This window comes from Triticum aestivum, chromosome 2D, assembly GCF_018294505.1.
Source record: "Triticum aestivum cultivar Chinese Spring chromosome 2D, IWGSC CS RefSeq v2.1, whole genome shotgun sequence".
Classification (NCBI taxonomy): Eukaryota; Viridiplantae; Streptophyta; class Magnoliopsida; order Poales; family Poaceae; genus Triticum; species Triticum aestivum.
Genome location: NC_057799.1, coordinates 453245691 through 453261266, shown reverse-complemented (window position 1 = coordinate 453261266; position 15576 = coordinate 453245691). Strand labels below are relative to the sequence as shown.

Below are 15576 nucleotides of genomic sequence, written 5' to 3'. Positions count from 1 at the left end.
CACAACCATGCCTCTTGCGAAAGCACAACCGTGCCTCTTGCGGAATAAAAAAACAGAAAACATGTTTTTTTCATTTTCGAGAGGCATGACCGTGCCTCCCGCAAAAGCACAACCGTGCCTCTCATCGAAGCAAAACTGTCCCTCTCGCGAAAGGAAAAAAAACAAAGAACATGTTTTTTTCGTTTCCGAGAGGCCATGCCTCTCGCGGAAGCAAAACCGTACCTTTCGCGAAAGAAAAAAAAACAGAAAACACGTTTTTTTTGTTTCCGAGAGACACGGCCATGCCTCTCGCGAAAGCAAAACCGTGCCTCTTGTGGAAGCAAAACCATGTCTTTGACGGAAGAAAAAAAAAGGAAATATATTTTTTTCCCGTTTCCGATAGGCATGGCCGTGTCTCTCGCAGAAGAAAAAAGCCGAGTTTTTCTTATAAAAATATTATTTTTTTGAAAAAAAACTTTTGGTCCAAATGCTAAGGAAGACCCAGAGAAAACCAAAAAAGTCATAAAACCCGAGAAAACCTGTTTAAAAAGCCAAAAAAACATGAAAAAAATCCGGAAGAAGCGCACAGAGCGTGACACATAGCGGCGGCTAGTTAGGAGGCCCCCGAAGGAGCGCTCGTCAACTAGTTGCTCCAGGAAGACATTCTTTTATATCATTTCTGCATTCACATGACAATCATTAGGATTCATCTCCAGTTACGATGATGCTATCTCCTTCTACAGTGCCCGTCGAGTTGACGCTGTCGTGGAGTTGCGAACTGGCATGCGCGCTCGTCGTCGTGCGGGGAGCCTCCTCGTCTGAAAAGCTAGCAGGGCAACCTCGCCTAGGCCTGCTCCTAATAACCGAAAAATTGAGTTTTTTTGGGTGTGCATGAAGTGTTGAAAATAAGAAGAGGTGAGATCTTTTGGTGAAGAAATCATGCAACAAGTTCAATCTAGTATATGGTCAAAATGGCATGCATGGTTTGTTCATCTCCGGCGCGGACCACACCGGGCGCTTGACCACAGAGCATGGCTGCTCACTGTGCATGCACGCCGGGGCACTTGGGCTAGCTGTACGACAAGACAACCGATGGAAGGAAAAAAATATGATCTGGCGGTGACTGTATATGATCGCCGGATAAGACAACTGACAAGAAATGTATGACCTCCGGTTGCTGGAAAAACCGTCGTGCAGCTGCGCCACGGAGCAGAGATGCAGACATGCGCATCCCTAAAGCATGCATCCGCCATCATTAATTATTTTTTGGTAGTAGTCACCGCTCTCGTTTAGTGGAGTAAATTTTTTACTCCAACTCCCAATATCCCCAAATCTTTACTTTTACTCACTCCCGCGGCCCGAGTAAAACTTGCGCACCTCTCTTTCTCCCACCCCGTGTTGTGTGCCGCGGCCACCGATGACCATCCGGCCGCACGAAATGGATAGCCCGGACCCTTCCCTCACCCCACCGGCTGCGCCGCTGCCCGGCCGAAGAAGAGTTTGGGATTGAGAAAAAACCACCAAGTCCAAGCTCCTCCTCCACCCCCCCCCCCCCACCAATGACCTTCGCGGTGGCCACCGCCCTCCCGGCGCACCCGCCGGAGGCAAACGAGCTCGAAAGCCGACGGCGGCGGCGGCGACGCTCGTCGAGGCGGCCACAAAGAAGGCCAAAGTGGCGCCCCGTCCTAGGCCGGCGACTCGTGCAGCTACTCCGGCGCCCCCTACGGCCACTGCTCCGGCGCGAGCGGCCGCCGCATCCGGCAACAAGCATCGCGTACGCCAAGTGCTCGATGAAATGCCTACAAGGTAAAAACAAAAACCTCGTGTGTTGTTGGTATTTGATAGTGATTGTTGGTGGCTGGTAGTGATTGTTAGTGGTGTTTGCTTTGTTTATTGTATTGCGGATGAACACGGTCGAATTCCTCGCTTCCTTGGAGTCCTCGGCCGAAGTTGGACTTGATGAGCTCAACTACGACTCATTTTGGGATCATTCGTAGGCCACCCAAGACATGGAACAAGAGGTGACCGGGGAAGAGGAGGAGGTCGAAGAGGTGGTGGCCGAGAAAGAGGAGGTTGTGGAGGTGACCGAAGCAAGCACGAAGGTGCCAAGGTGCCGCACCCAAAACTACAACCAAAAGGAGGATATTGCTCTTTACGATGCTTGGTGCGCGATTTGTATGGATCCACCGATCGGAAGGGATCAAATCAAGACCATGTTTTAGAAGAGAATTACCGACCAATACCAACAACTTCATGGATGTGCGATCAAGCCATACTCAAGGTTCTCTTGGGCATCGTTGGAGCACCATTCATGACCAATGGAACCGATGATCCGGTTGCATCAACCAAGTGAATCATGCACCACTGAGCAGTGTGCAAGTGGCGGAGTATGGCCCCTACATCCAAGAACTATTCAAGCATAGAAATACCAAGTTCGGCCACAAGTCCTTCACGTTGTATCATTGCTATAAAGAGCTATGCAAAAACGAGAAATGGATCCAAAGAATCACGGAGACCACTCCAAAGAGATCAAGGTTGAGCATTTCCGTTGAGGAGGACGAGGAGATTGACGAAGATGCCAACAATAGGTCGGAAGGAAATAAGATTGCAAAAGAAAGAAAGAAGAGAAATGCAGTCGGTGGCACTTACAAAGAATTTGTGGCAATGATCGAGACCAAGAAGATGTTGGCGGTCGAACGCAAAGAAGAGAAGATGACGAGGTGGAATGAGCTCAGGGCGTTGGAGAATGAGAAATGGAAGACCAAGTCGGCGGCAGCTGAAGGTGGAGGAGTGTAGACTTGCACTCCAGGAGGAGAGGATTCTGATGCCAAGAAGGCTGAAAAACGTGCTATCATGTTCATGAATCCAAACACAATGGATGAAACCACAAGAAAGTATTGAGAGCTCACCTGTGGAGAAATCTTGGAAGCCTCTCTTCGCAATGGTGGTGGTGGCCGAGGGGATGGTGTTGATGGTGGTGGCCGAGGGGATGATGATGTTAATTGTGGTGGCCGAGAGGATGGTGGTGGTGATGGTGGCCAAGAGGATGGTGGTGGTGATGGTGGCTGAGAAGATGGTGGAGTTGATTTCTTCGCCGAAGACATCGTGTGAGTGGTGGTGGCCGAGGGGGCGGTGGTGCATGCCATTGGTTGGCTCGATCCACAACATATACATGCTATGTTTGTGGTGATTTTGGATCAAACATTGTGTTTGAGGTGTTGTCTTTTGGGTGAACTTCGCATGTTTTAATTTGAAAACGCGATGGTGAAGCTTTAGGTTATGACTATTATGTTATGCATGTTTTAATTTGAATGTTTTTAAGATATGTATTGTGTAGTGTTTGAAGTTTGTGCTGCTAGGACATAAAATCTACAATTTTATTTTTACTCCACTAACTATAGGGGATCGGCTAGGTGCGGCCACCGTTACTGAAGTAAAAATGTATTCCACTAACTTTACTTCACTGGATACTTGACTAACTTATAGGGAATCGGTTAGAAATGCCCTTAAAGCAGTAGCTACTAGCTTAATATTTCCAGCCGTACGGACGCAACGGACCTCTATCCCTACTGGAGTTTGAAGTTTTGAACTTTTTCTTCGAGAAACTTCCAATCTATTCATTTTCAATCATGGCAGTACAAAGAACAACGGAGGTAATAAAAACTACAACCATGTTCGTGGACCACCTAGCGACGGCTACAAGCACTGGAGTGAGTCGAAGGCGCGGCGCCGTTGATAACCCACAAGTATAGGGGATCAGTTGTAGCCTCTTTCGACAAGTAAGAGTGTCAAACCCAACGAGGAGCTAAAGGTAGAACAAATATTTTCTCAAGTTCTATCGACCATCGATACAACTCTACACACGCTTAATATTCGCTTTACCTAGAACAAGTATGAAATTAGAAGTACTTTGTAGGTGTTGTAGGATAGGTTTGCAAGATAATAAAGAGCACGTAAAATAAAACTAGGGGCCATTTAGATAAAGAAACAATTATGTTAGTTTAACGAGTGTGGAAAAGTGGTGGTAGGAGTTGCGGAATTGTCCCTAAGCAATTGATAGACCGATAGCAAGTTTTATGCGGGAGAGGCCACTTCTAGCATGTCATCCCTTACTTCGAATTCTATGCACTTATGATTGAAACTATTAGCAAGCATTCGCAACTACTAACGTTCATTAAGGTAAAACACAACCATAGCATTAAGATATATTGGTCCCCCTTCAATCCCGTATGCATCAATTTCTATGCTAGGCTGAAGCTGATATCCCCCTTGCCCTCCAACACATAGTCCTATCAACATACAACTAACTCTATGGTGTGATCCACACGTGCGCTCATATGATGGGCACCAAAGGAGAGCAACATAACCACAAGAAAATTAAACCAACCATAGCAATTCATCAATCACCGATAGGACAATAAAAATCTACTCAGACATCATAGGATGGCAACACATCATTGGATAATAATATGAAGCATAAAGCACCATGTTCAAGTAGAGGGTACATCGGGTTGCGGGAGAGTGGACCGCTGAATATAGATGGGGGAAGGTGATGAAGATGTTGGGGAAGATGACGGAGGTGTTGGTGTAGATCGCCGTCACACGATGATTCCCCGGCGGCCGGCGTTCCGGCGCCACTGGGAGAGAGGGGGAGAGAGCCCCCCTCCTTCTTATTCTTCCTTGACCTTCCTCCTAGATGGGAGAAGGGTTTCCCCTCTATTCCATGGCCTCCATGGCGGCGGCGGGGCGGGAGCCCCTCCGAGATTGGATCTCTCTCTTGTTGGGTAACGTAGTAATTTCAAAAAAATTCCTATGCACACGCAAGATCATGGTGATGCATTGCAACGAGAGGGGAGAGTGTTGTCCACGTACCCTCGTAGATCGAAAGCGGAAGCGTTAGCACAACGCGGTTGATGTAGTCGTACGCCTTCACGATCCGACCGATCAAGTACCGAACGCACGGTACCTCCGAGTTCAGCACACATTCAGCCCGATGACGTCCCTCGAACTCCGATCCAGCCGAGTGTTGAGGGAGAGTTTTGTCAGCACGATGGTGGGGTGACGATGATGATGTTCTACCGACGCAGGGCTTCGCCTAAGCACTGCTACAGTATTATCGTGGTGGACTATGGTGGAGGGGGGCACCGCACACGGCTAAAAGGTCAAACGATCAATTGTTGTGTCCTTGGGGTGCCCCTGCCCCCGTATATAAAGGAGCAAGGGGAGGTGCTGCCGGCCAGGAGGAGGCGCGCCAGGAGGAGTCCTACTCCCACCGGCCAGGAGGAGTCCGAGTAGGACTCCCTCCCTTCCTTGTTGGATTAGGAGAAGGGGGGAAAGAGGAGGGAGAGAGGAAGGAAAGGGGGGCGCCGCCCCCTTCTCCTTGTCCTATTCGGACTAGGGGGGAGGGGCGCGCGGCCCTTCCCTGGCCGCCTCTCCTCTTCTCCACTAAGGCCCACTATGGCCCATTAAGCCCCCCGGGGGGGGGGGGGGTTCCGGTAACCCCTCGGTACTCCGGTAAAATCCCGATTTCACCCGGAACACTTCCGATATCCAAATATAGGCTTCCAATATATCAATCTTCATGTCTCGACCATTTCGAGACTCCTCGACATGTCCGTGATCACATCCGGGACTCCGAACAACCTTCGGTACATCAAAACTCATAATAGTCATCGAATCTTTAAGCGTGCGGACCCTACGGGTTCGAGAACTATGTAGACATGACCGAGACATGTCTCCGGTCAATAACCAATAGCGGAACCTGGATGCTCATATTGGCTCCCACATATTCTACGAAGATCTTTATCGGTCAGACCGCATAACAACATACGTTGTTCCCTTTGTCATCGGTATGTTACTTGACCGAGATTCGATCGTCGGTATCCCAATACCTAGTTCAATCTCGTTACCGGCAAGTCTCTTTACTCGTTTCGTAATACATCATCCCGCAACTAACTCATTAGTTGCAATGCTTGCAAGGCTTAAGTGATGTGCATTACTGAGTGGGCCCAAAGATACCTCTCCGACAATCGGAGTGACAAATCCTAATCTCGAAATACGCCAACCCAACAAGTACCTTCGGAGACACCTGTAGAGCACCTTTATAATCACCCAGTTATGTTGTGACGTTTGGTAGCACACAAAGTGTTCCTCCGGTAAACGGGAGTTGCATAATCTCATAGTCATAGGAACATGTATAAGTCATGAAGAAAGCAATAGCAACATACCAAACGATCGAGTGCTAAGCTAACGGAATGGGTCAAGTCAATCACATCATTCTCTTAATGATGTGATCCCGTTAATCAAATGACAACCCATGTCTATGGCTAGGAAACATAACCATCTTTGATCAACGAGCTAGTCAAGTAGAGGCATACTAGTGACACTTTGTTTGTCTATGTATTCACACAAGTATTATGTTTCTGGTTAATACAATTCTAGCATGAATAATAAACATTTATCATGATATAAGGAAATAAATAATAAATTTATTATTGCCTCTAGGGCATATTTCCTTCAGTCTCCCACTTGCACTAGAGTCAATAATCTAGATTACACAGTAATGATTCTAACACCCATGGAGTCTTGGTGCTGATCATGTTTTGCTCGTGGAAGAGGCTTAGTCAACGGGTCTGCAACATTCAGATCCGTATGTATCTTGCAAATTTCTATGTCTCCCATCTGGACTAGATCCCGGATGGAATTGAAGCATCTCTTGATGTGCTTGGTTCTCTTGTGAAATCTGGATTCCTTCGCCAAGGCAATTGATCCAGTATTGTCACAAAAGATTTTCATTGGACCCGATGCACTAGGTATGACACCTAGATCGGATATGAACTCCTTCATCCAGACTCCTTCATTTGCTGCTTCCAAAGCAGCTATGTACTCCGCTTCACACGTAGATCCCGCCACGACGCTTTGTTTAGAACTGCACCAACTGACAGCTCCACCGTTCAATGTAAACACGTATCCGGTTTGCGATTTAGAATCGTCCGGATCAGTGTCAAAGCTTTCATTAACATAACCATTTACAATGAGCTCTTTGTCACCTCCATAAACGAGAAACATATCCTTAGTCCTTTTCAGGTATTTCAGGATGTTCTTGACCGCTGTCCAGTGATCCACTCCTGGATTACTTTGGTAACTCCCTGCTAGACTTATAGCAAGGCACACATCAGGTCTGGTACACAACATTGCATACATGATAGAGCCTATGACTGAAGCATAGGGAACATCTTTCATCTTCTCTCTATCTTCTGCAGTGGCCAGGCATTGAGTCTTACTCAACTTCACACCTTGTAACACAGGCAAGAACCCTTTCTTTGCTTGATCCATTTTGAACTTCTTCAAAACTTTGTCAAGGTATGTGCTTTGTGAAAGTCCAATTAAGCGTCTTGATCTATCTCTATAGATCTTGATGCCCAATATATAAGCAGCTTCACCGAGGTCCTTCATTGAAAAACTCTTATTCAAGTATCCCTTTATGCTATCCAGAAATTCTATATCATTTCCAATCAACAATATGTCATCCACATATAATATCAGAAATGCTACAGAGCTCCCACTCACTTTCTTGTAAATACAGGCTTCTCCAAAAGTCTGTATAAAACCAAATGCTTTGATCACACTATCAAAGCGTTTATTCCAACTCCGAGAGGCTTGCACCAGTCCATAAATGGATCGCTGGAGCTTGCACACTTTGTTAGCTCCTTTTGGATCGACAAAACCTTCTGGTTGCATCATATACAACTCTTCTTCCAGAAATCCATTCAGGAATGCAGTTTTGACATCCATTTGCCAAATTTCATAATCATAAAATGCGGCAATTGCTAATATGATTCAGACAGACTTAAGCATCGCTACGGGTGAGAAAGTCTCATCGTAGTCAATCCCTTGAACTTGTCGAAAACCTTTCGCAACAAGTCGAGCTTTATAGACAGTAACATTACCGTCAGCGTCAGTCTTCTTCTTGAAGATCCATTTATTCTCAATGGCTTGCCGATCATCGGGCAAGTCAACCAAAGTCCATACTTTGTTCTCATACATGGATCCCATCTCAGATTTCATGGCTTCAAGCCATTTTGCGGAATCTGGGCTCACCATCGCTTCTTCATAGTTCGTAGGTTCGTCATGGTCTAGTAACATAACCTCCAGAACAGGATTACCGTACCACTCTGGTGCGGATCTTACTCTGGTTGACCTACGAGGTTCAGTAACAACTTGATCTGAAGTTCCATGATCATCATCATTAACTTCCTCACTAATTGGTGTAGGCGTCACAGGAACTGGTTTATGTGATAAACTACTTTCCAATAAGGGAGCAGGTACAGTTACCTCATCAAGTTCGACTTTCCTTCCACTCACTTCTTTCGAGAGAAACTCCTTCTCTAGAAAGGATCCATTCTTAGCAACGAATGTCTTGCCTTCGGATCTGTGATAGAAGGTGTACCCAACAGTCTCCTTTGGGTATCCTATGAAGACACATTTCTCCGATTTGGGTTCGAGCTTATCAGGTTGAAGTTTTTTCACATAAGCATCGCAGCCCCAAACTTTAAGAAACGACAACTTTGGTTTCTTGCCAAACCACAGTTCATAAGGAGTCGTCTCAACGGATTTCCATGGTGCCCTATTTAACGTGAATGCGGCCGTCTCTAAAGCATAACCCCAAAATGATAGCGGTAAATCAGTAAGAGACATCATAGATCGCACCATATCTAGTAAAGTACGATTACGACGTTCGGACACACCATTACGCTGTGGTGTTCCGGGTGGCGTGAGTTGCGAAACTATTCCGCATTGTTTCAAATGTAGACCAAACTCGTAACTCAAATATTCTCCTCCACGATCAGATCGTAGAAACTTTATTTTCTTGTTACGATGATTTTCAACTTCACTCTAATTTTTTTTGAACTTTTCAAATGTTTCAGACTTATGTTTCATTAAGTAGATATACCCATATCTGCTTAAATCATCTGTGAAGGTGAGAAAATAACGATACCCGCCGCGAGCCTCAACATTCATCGGACCACATACATCTGTGTGTATAATTTTCAATAAATCTGTTGCTCTCTCCATAGTTTCGGAGAACGGCGTTTTAGTCATCTTGCCCATGAGGCACGGTTCGCAAGTACCAAGTGATTCATAATCAAGTGGTTCCAAAAGTCCATCAGTATGGAGTTTCTTCATGCGCTTTACACCGATATGACTTAAACGACAGTGCCACAAATAAGTTGCACTATCATTATCAACTCTGCATCTTTTGGCTTCAACATTATGAATATGTGTATCACTACTATCGAGATTCATCAAAAATAGACCACTCTTCAAGGGTGCATGACCATAAAAGATATTACTCATATAAATAGAACAACCATTATTCTCTGATTTAAATGAATAACCGTCTCGCATCAAACAAGATCCAGATATAATGTTCATGCTCAACGTTGTCACCAAATAACAATTATTTAGGTCTAATACTAATCCCGAAGGTAGATGTAGAGGTAGCATGCCGACGGCGATCACATCGACTTTGGAACCGTTTCCCACGCGCATCGTCACCTCGTCCTTGGCCAGTGTTCGCTTAATCCATAGTCCCTGTTTCGAGTTGCAAATATTAGCAACAGAACCGGTATCAAATACCCAGGTGCTACTGCGAGCTCTAGTAAGGTACACATCAATAACATGTATATCACATATATCTTTGTTCACCTTGTCATCCTTCTTATCCGCCAAATACTTGGGGCAGTTCCGCTTCCAGTGACCAGTCTGCTTGCAGTAGAAGCACTCAGTCTCAGGCTTAGGTCCAGACTTGGGTTTCTTCTCTTGAGCAGCAACTTGCTTGCTGTTCTTCTTGAAGTTCCCCTTCTTCTTCCCTTTGCCCTTTTTCTTGAAACTGGTGGTCTTATTCACCATCAACACTTGATGCTCCTTCTTGATTTCTACCTTCGCCAATTTCAGCATCGCGAAGAGCTTGGGAATTGTTTTCGTCATCCCTTGCATATTATAGTTCATCACGAAGTTCTACTAACTTGGTGATGGTGACTAGAGAATTCTGTCAATCACTATTCTATCTGGAAGATTAATTCCCACTTGATTCAAGCGATTGTAGTACCCAGCCAATCTGAGCACATGCTCACTGCTTGAGCTATTGTCCTCCATCTTTTAGCTATAGAACTTGTTGGAGACTTCACATCTCTCAACTCGGGTATTTGCTTGAAATATTAACTTCAACTCCTGGAACATCTCATATGGTCCATGACGTTCAAAACGTCTTTAAAGTCCCGATTCTAAGCCGTTAAGCATGGTGCACTAAACTATCAAGTAGTCATCATACCAAGCTTTTGTCAAACATTCATAACGTCTGCATCTGCTCCTGCAATAGGTCTGTCACCTAGCGGTGCATCAAGGACATAATACTTCTGTGCAGCAATGAGGTTAATCCTCAGATCACGGACCAAGTCCGCATCATTGCTACTAACATCTTTCAACTTTGCTTTCTCAAGGAACGCATTAAAATTCAATGGAACAACAACACGGGCCATCTATCTATAATCAACATAGACAAGCAAGATACTATCAGGTACTAAGTTCATGATAAATTTAAGTTCAATTAATCATATTACTTAAGAACTCCCACTTAGATAGACATCCCTCTAATCCTCTAAGTGATCACGTGATCCAAATCAACTAAACCATAATCGATCATCACGTGAAATGGAGTAGCTTTCAATGGTGAACATCACTATGTTGATCATATCTACTATATGATTCACGCTCGACCTTTCGGTCTCAGTGTTCCGAGGCCATATCTGCATATGCTAGGCTCGTCAAGCTTAACCTGAGTATTCTGCATGTGCAAAACTGGCTTGCACCCGTTGTAGATGGACGTAGAGCTTATCACACCCGATCATCACGTGGTGTCTGGACACGACGAACTTTGGCAACGGTTCATACTCAGGGAGAACACTTTTATCTTGAAATTTAGTGAGAGATCATCTTATAATGCTACCGTCAATCAAAGCAAGATAAGATGCATAAAAGATAAACACCACATGCAATCAATATAAGTGATATGATATGGCCATCATCATCTTGTGCTTGTGATCTCCATCTCTGAAGCACCGTCATGATCACCATCGTCATCGGCGCGACACCTTGATCTCCATCGTAGCATCGTTGTCGGCTCGCCAATCTTATGCTTCTACGACTATCGCTACTGCTTAGTGATAAAGTAAAGCATTACAGGGCGATTGCATTGCATACAATAAAGCGACAACCATATGGCTCCTGCCAGTTGCCGATAACTCGGTTACAAAACATGATCATCTCATACAATAAAATTTAGCATCATGTCCTGACCATATCACATCACAACATGCCCTGCAAAAACAAGTTAGACGTCCTCTACTTTGTTGTTGCAAGTTTTACGTGGCTGCTACTGGCTTAGCAAGAACCGTTCTTACCTACGCATCAAACCACAACGATAGTTTGTCAAGTTGGTGCTGTTTTAACCTTCGCAAGGACCGGGCGTAGCCACACTCGGTTCAACTAAAGTTGGAGAAACTGACACCCGCCAGCCACCTGTGTGCAAAGCACGTCGGTAGAACCAGTCTCGCGTAAGCGTACGCGTAATGTCGGTCCGGGCCGCTGTTGGAAATATGCCCTAGAGGCAATAATAAATGGTTATTATTATATTTCTGTGTTCATGATAATAGTCTATTATTCATGCTATAATTGTATTGTCCGGAAATCGTAATACATGTGTGAATACATAGACCACAACCTGTCCCTAGTAAGCCTCTAGTTGACTAGCTCGTTGATCAACAGATAGTCATGGTTTCCTGACTATGGACATAGGATGTCATTGATAACGGGATCACATCATTAGGAGAATGATGTGATGGACAAGACCCAACTTAAGCATAGCATAAAAGATCGTGTAGTTTTGTTTGCTAGAGCTTTTCCAATGTCAAGTATCTTTTCCTTAGACCATGAGATCGTGCAACTCCCGGATACCGTAGGAGTGCTTTGGGTGTGCCAAACGTCACAACGTAACTGGGTGACTATAAAGGTGCATTACGGGTATCTCCGAAAGTGTCTGTTGGGTTGGCACGGATCGAGACTGGGATTTGTCACTCCGTGTAAACGGAGAGGTATCTCTGGGCCCACTCGGTAATGCATCATCATAATGAGCTCAATGTGACTAAGGCGTTAGTCACGGGATCATGCATTGCGGTACGAGTAAAGAGACTTGCCGGTAACGAGATTGAACAAGGTATTGGGATACCGACGATCGAATCTCGGGCAAGTAACATACCGATTGACAAAGGGAATTGCATACGGATTGATTGAATCCTCGACACCGTGGTTCACCCGATGATATCATCGTGGAACATGTGGGAGCCAACATGGGTATCCAGATCCCGCTGTTGGTTATTGACCGGAGAGGCGTCTCGGTCATGTCTGCATGTCTCCCGAACCCGTAGGGTCTACACACTTAAGGTCCGGTGACGCTAGGGTTGTAGAGATATATGTATGCGGAAACCCGAAAGTTGTTCGGAGTCCCGGATGAGATCCCGGACGTCACGAGAGGTTCCGGAATGGTCCGGAGGTGAAGAATTATATATAGGAAGTCCAGTTTTGGCCACCGGGAAAGTTTCGGGGGTTATCGGTATTGTACCGGGACCACCGGAAGGGTCCCGGGGGTCCACCGGGTGGGGCCACCTGTCCCGGAGGGCCCCGTGGGCTGAAAGTGGAGGGGAACCAGCCCCTAATGGGCTGGGGCGCCACTTTGGGCCTCCCCCCCATGCGCCTAGGGTTGGGAACCCTAGGGGGGGAGTTTCCCCTTGCCTTGGGGGCAAGGCAACCCCTTCCCCCTTGGCCGCCGCCCCCCCCCTTGGAGATCCCATCTCCAAGGGCTGCGCACCCCCCCTTGGGGGCCTATATAAAGGGGGGGGAGGGAGGGCAGCACACTACAGCCTTTGGCGCCTCCCTCCTCCCCTGCAACACCTCTCTCTCGCGCGCAGAAGCTCGGCGAAGCCTTGCCGGAGAGCCGCTACATCCACCACCACGCCGTCGTGCTGTTGGATCTCCATCAACCTCTCCTCCCCCCTTGCTGGATCAAGAAAGGAGGAGACGTCGCTGCACCGTACGTGTGTTGAACGCGGAGGTGCCGTCCGTTCGGCACTCGGTCATCGGTGATTTGGATCACGGCGAGTACGACTCCGTCATCCACGTTCATTGGAACGCTTCCGCTCGCGATCTACAAGGGTATGTAGATCCACTCCTTTCCCCTCGTTGCTAGTAGACTCCATAGATGCATCTTGGTGAGCGTAGGAAAATTTTAAATTATGCTACGATTCCCAACAGTGGCATCATGAGCCAGGCCTATGCGTAGTTACTATGCACGAGTAGAACACAAAGAAGTTGTGGGCGTTGATGTTGCCAATTCTTCTTGCCGCTACTAGTCGTTTCTTGTTTCGGCGGCATTGTAGGATGAAGCGGCCCGGACCGACCTTACACGTACGCTTACGTGAGACAGGTTCCACCGACTGACATGCACTAGTTGCATAAGGTGGCTAGCGGGTGTCTGTCTCTCCTACTTTAGTCGGAACGGATTCGATGAAAAGGGTCCTTATGAAGGGTAAATAGAAATTGGCAAATCACGTTGTGGTCATACGTAGGTAAGAAATCGTTCTTGCTAGAAACCTACAAACCACGTAAAAAACTTGCAACAACAATTAGAGGACGTCTAACTTGTTTTTGCAGCAAGTGATATATGTGATATGATATGGCCAGAAGATGTGATGAATGATATATGTGATGTATGAGATTGATCATATTCTTGTAATAGGAATCACGACTTGCATGTCGATGAGTATGACAACCGGCAGGAGCCATAGGAGTTGTCTTTATTATTTTGCATGACCTGCGTGTCATTTGAATAACGCCATGTAATTTACTTTACTTTGTTGCTAAACGGTTAGCCATAGAAGTAGAAGTAATCGTTGGCGTGACAACTTCATGAAGACACAATGATGGAGATCATGATGATGGAGATCATGGTGTCATGCCGGTGACGAAGATGATCATGGTGCCCCGAAGATGGAGATCAAAGGAGCATGATGATATTGGCCATATCATGTCACTATTCGATTGCATGTGATGTTTATCATGTTTTTGCATCTTATTTGCTTAGAACGACGGTAGCAAGTAGGATGATCCCTTATAATAATTTCAAGAAAGTGTTCACCCTAACTGTGCACCGTTGCGAAGGTTCGTCGTTTCGAAGCACCACGTGATGATCGGGTGTGATAGATTCTTACGTTCGCATACAACGGGTGTTGACGAGCCTAGCATGTACAGACATGGCCTCGGAACACACGCAATACACTTAGGTTGACTTGACGAGCCTAGCATGTACAGACATGGCCTCGGAACACGGAGGACCGAAAGGTCGAGCATGAGTCGTATAGAAGATACGATCAACATGGAGATGTTCACCGATCTTGACTAGTCCGTCTCACGTGATGATCGGACACGGCCTAGTTGAGTTCGGATCATGTTTCACTTAGATAACTAGAGGGATGTCTATCTGAGTGGGAGTTCATTAAATAATTTGATTATATGAACTTAATTATCATGAACTTAGTCTAAATCTTTACACTATGTATTGTAGATCAAATGGCCCACGTTGTCCTCAATTTCAACGCGTTCCTAGAGAAAACCAAGCTGAAAGATGATGGCAGCAACTATACGGACTGGGTCCGGAACCTGAGGATCATCCTCATAGCAGCCAAGAAAGATTATGTCTTAGAAGCACCGCTAGGTGAAGCACCAATCCCTGAGAACCAAGACGTTATGAACGCTTGGCAGCAGCGTGCTGATGATTACTCCCTCGTTCAGTGCGGCATGCTTTACAGCTTAGAACCGGGTCTCCAAAAGCGTTTTGAGAAACATGGAGCATATGAGATGTTCGAGGAGCTGAAACTGGTTTTTCAAGCTCATGCCCGGGTCGAGAGATATGATGTCTCCGACAAGTTCTTCAGCTGTAAAATGGAGGAGAACAGTTCTGTTAGTGAGCACATACTCAGAATGTCTGGGTTGCACAACCGCTTGTCTCAGCTGGGAGTTAATCTCCCGGATGACGCGGTCATTGACAGAATCCTCCAGTCGCTTCCACCAAGCTACAAGAGCTTTGTGATGAACTACAATATGCAGGGGATGGAAAAGACCATTCCCGAGGTGTATTCAATGCTGAAATCAGCTGAGGTAGAGATCAGAAAAGAACATCAAGTGTTGATGGTGAATAAAACCACTAAGTTCAAGAAGGGCAAGGGTAAGAAGAACTTCAAGAAGGACGGCAAGGGAGTTGCCGCGCCCGGTAAGCCAGTTACCGGGAAGAAGTCAAAGAATGGACCCAAGCCCGAGACTGAGTGCTTTTATTGCAAGGGAAGTGGTCACTGGAAGCGGAACTGCCCCAAATATTTAGCGGACAAGAAGAAGGCCGGCAACACCCAAGGTATATGTGATATACAAGTAATTGATGTGTACCTTACCAGTACTCGCAGTAGCTCCTGGGTATTTGATACCGGTGCG

General features: G+C 46.1%; 1 pseudogene; it reads left to right on the top strand.

Annotated features, from left to right (window-relative positions):
* Window positions 1-1988: 1988 nt before the first annotated feature.
* Window positions 1989-3345, top strand: LOC123055835 (uncharacterized; annotated as a pseudogene).
* Window positions 3346-15576: the final 12231 nt, after the last annotated feature.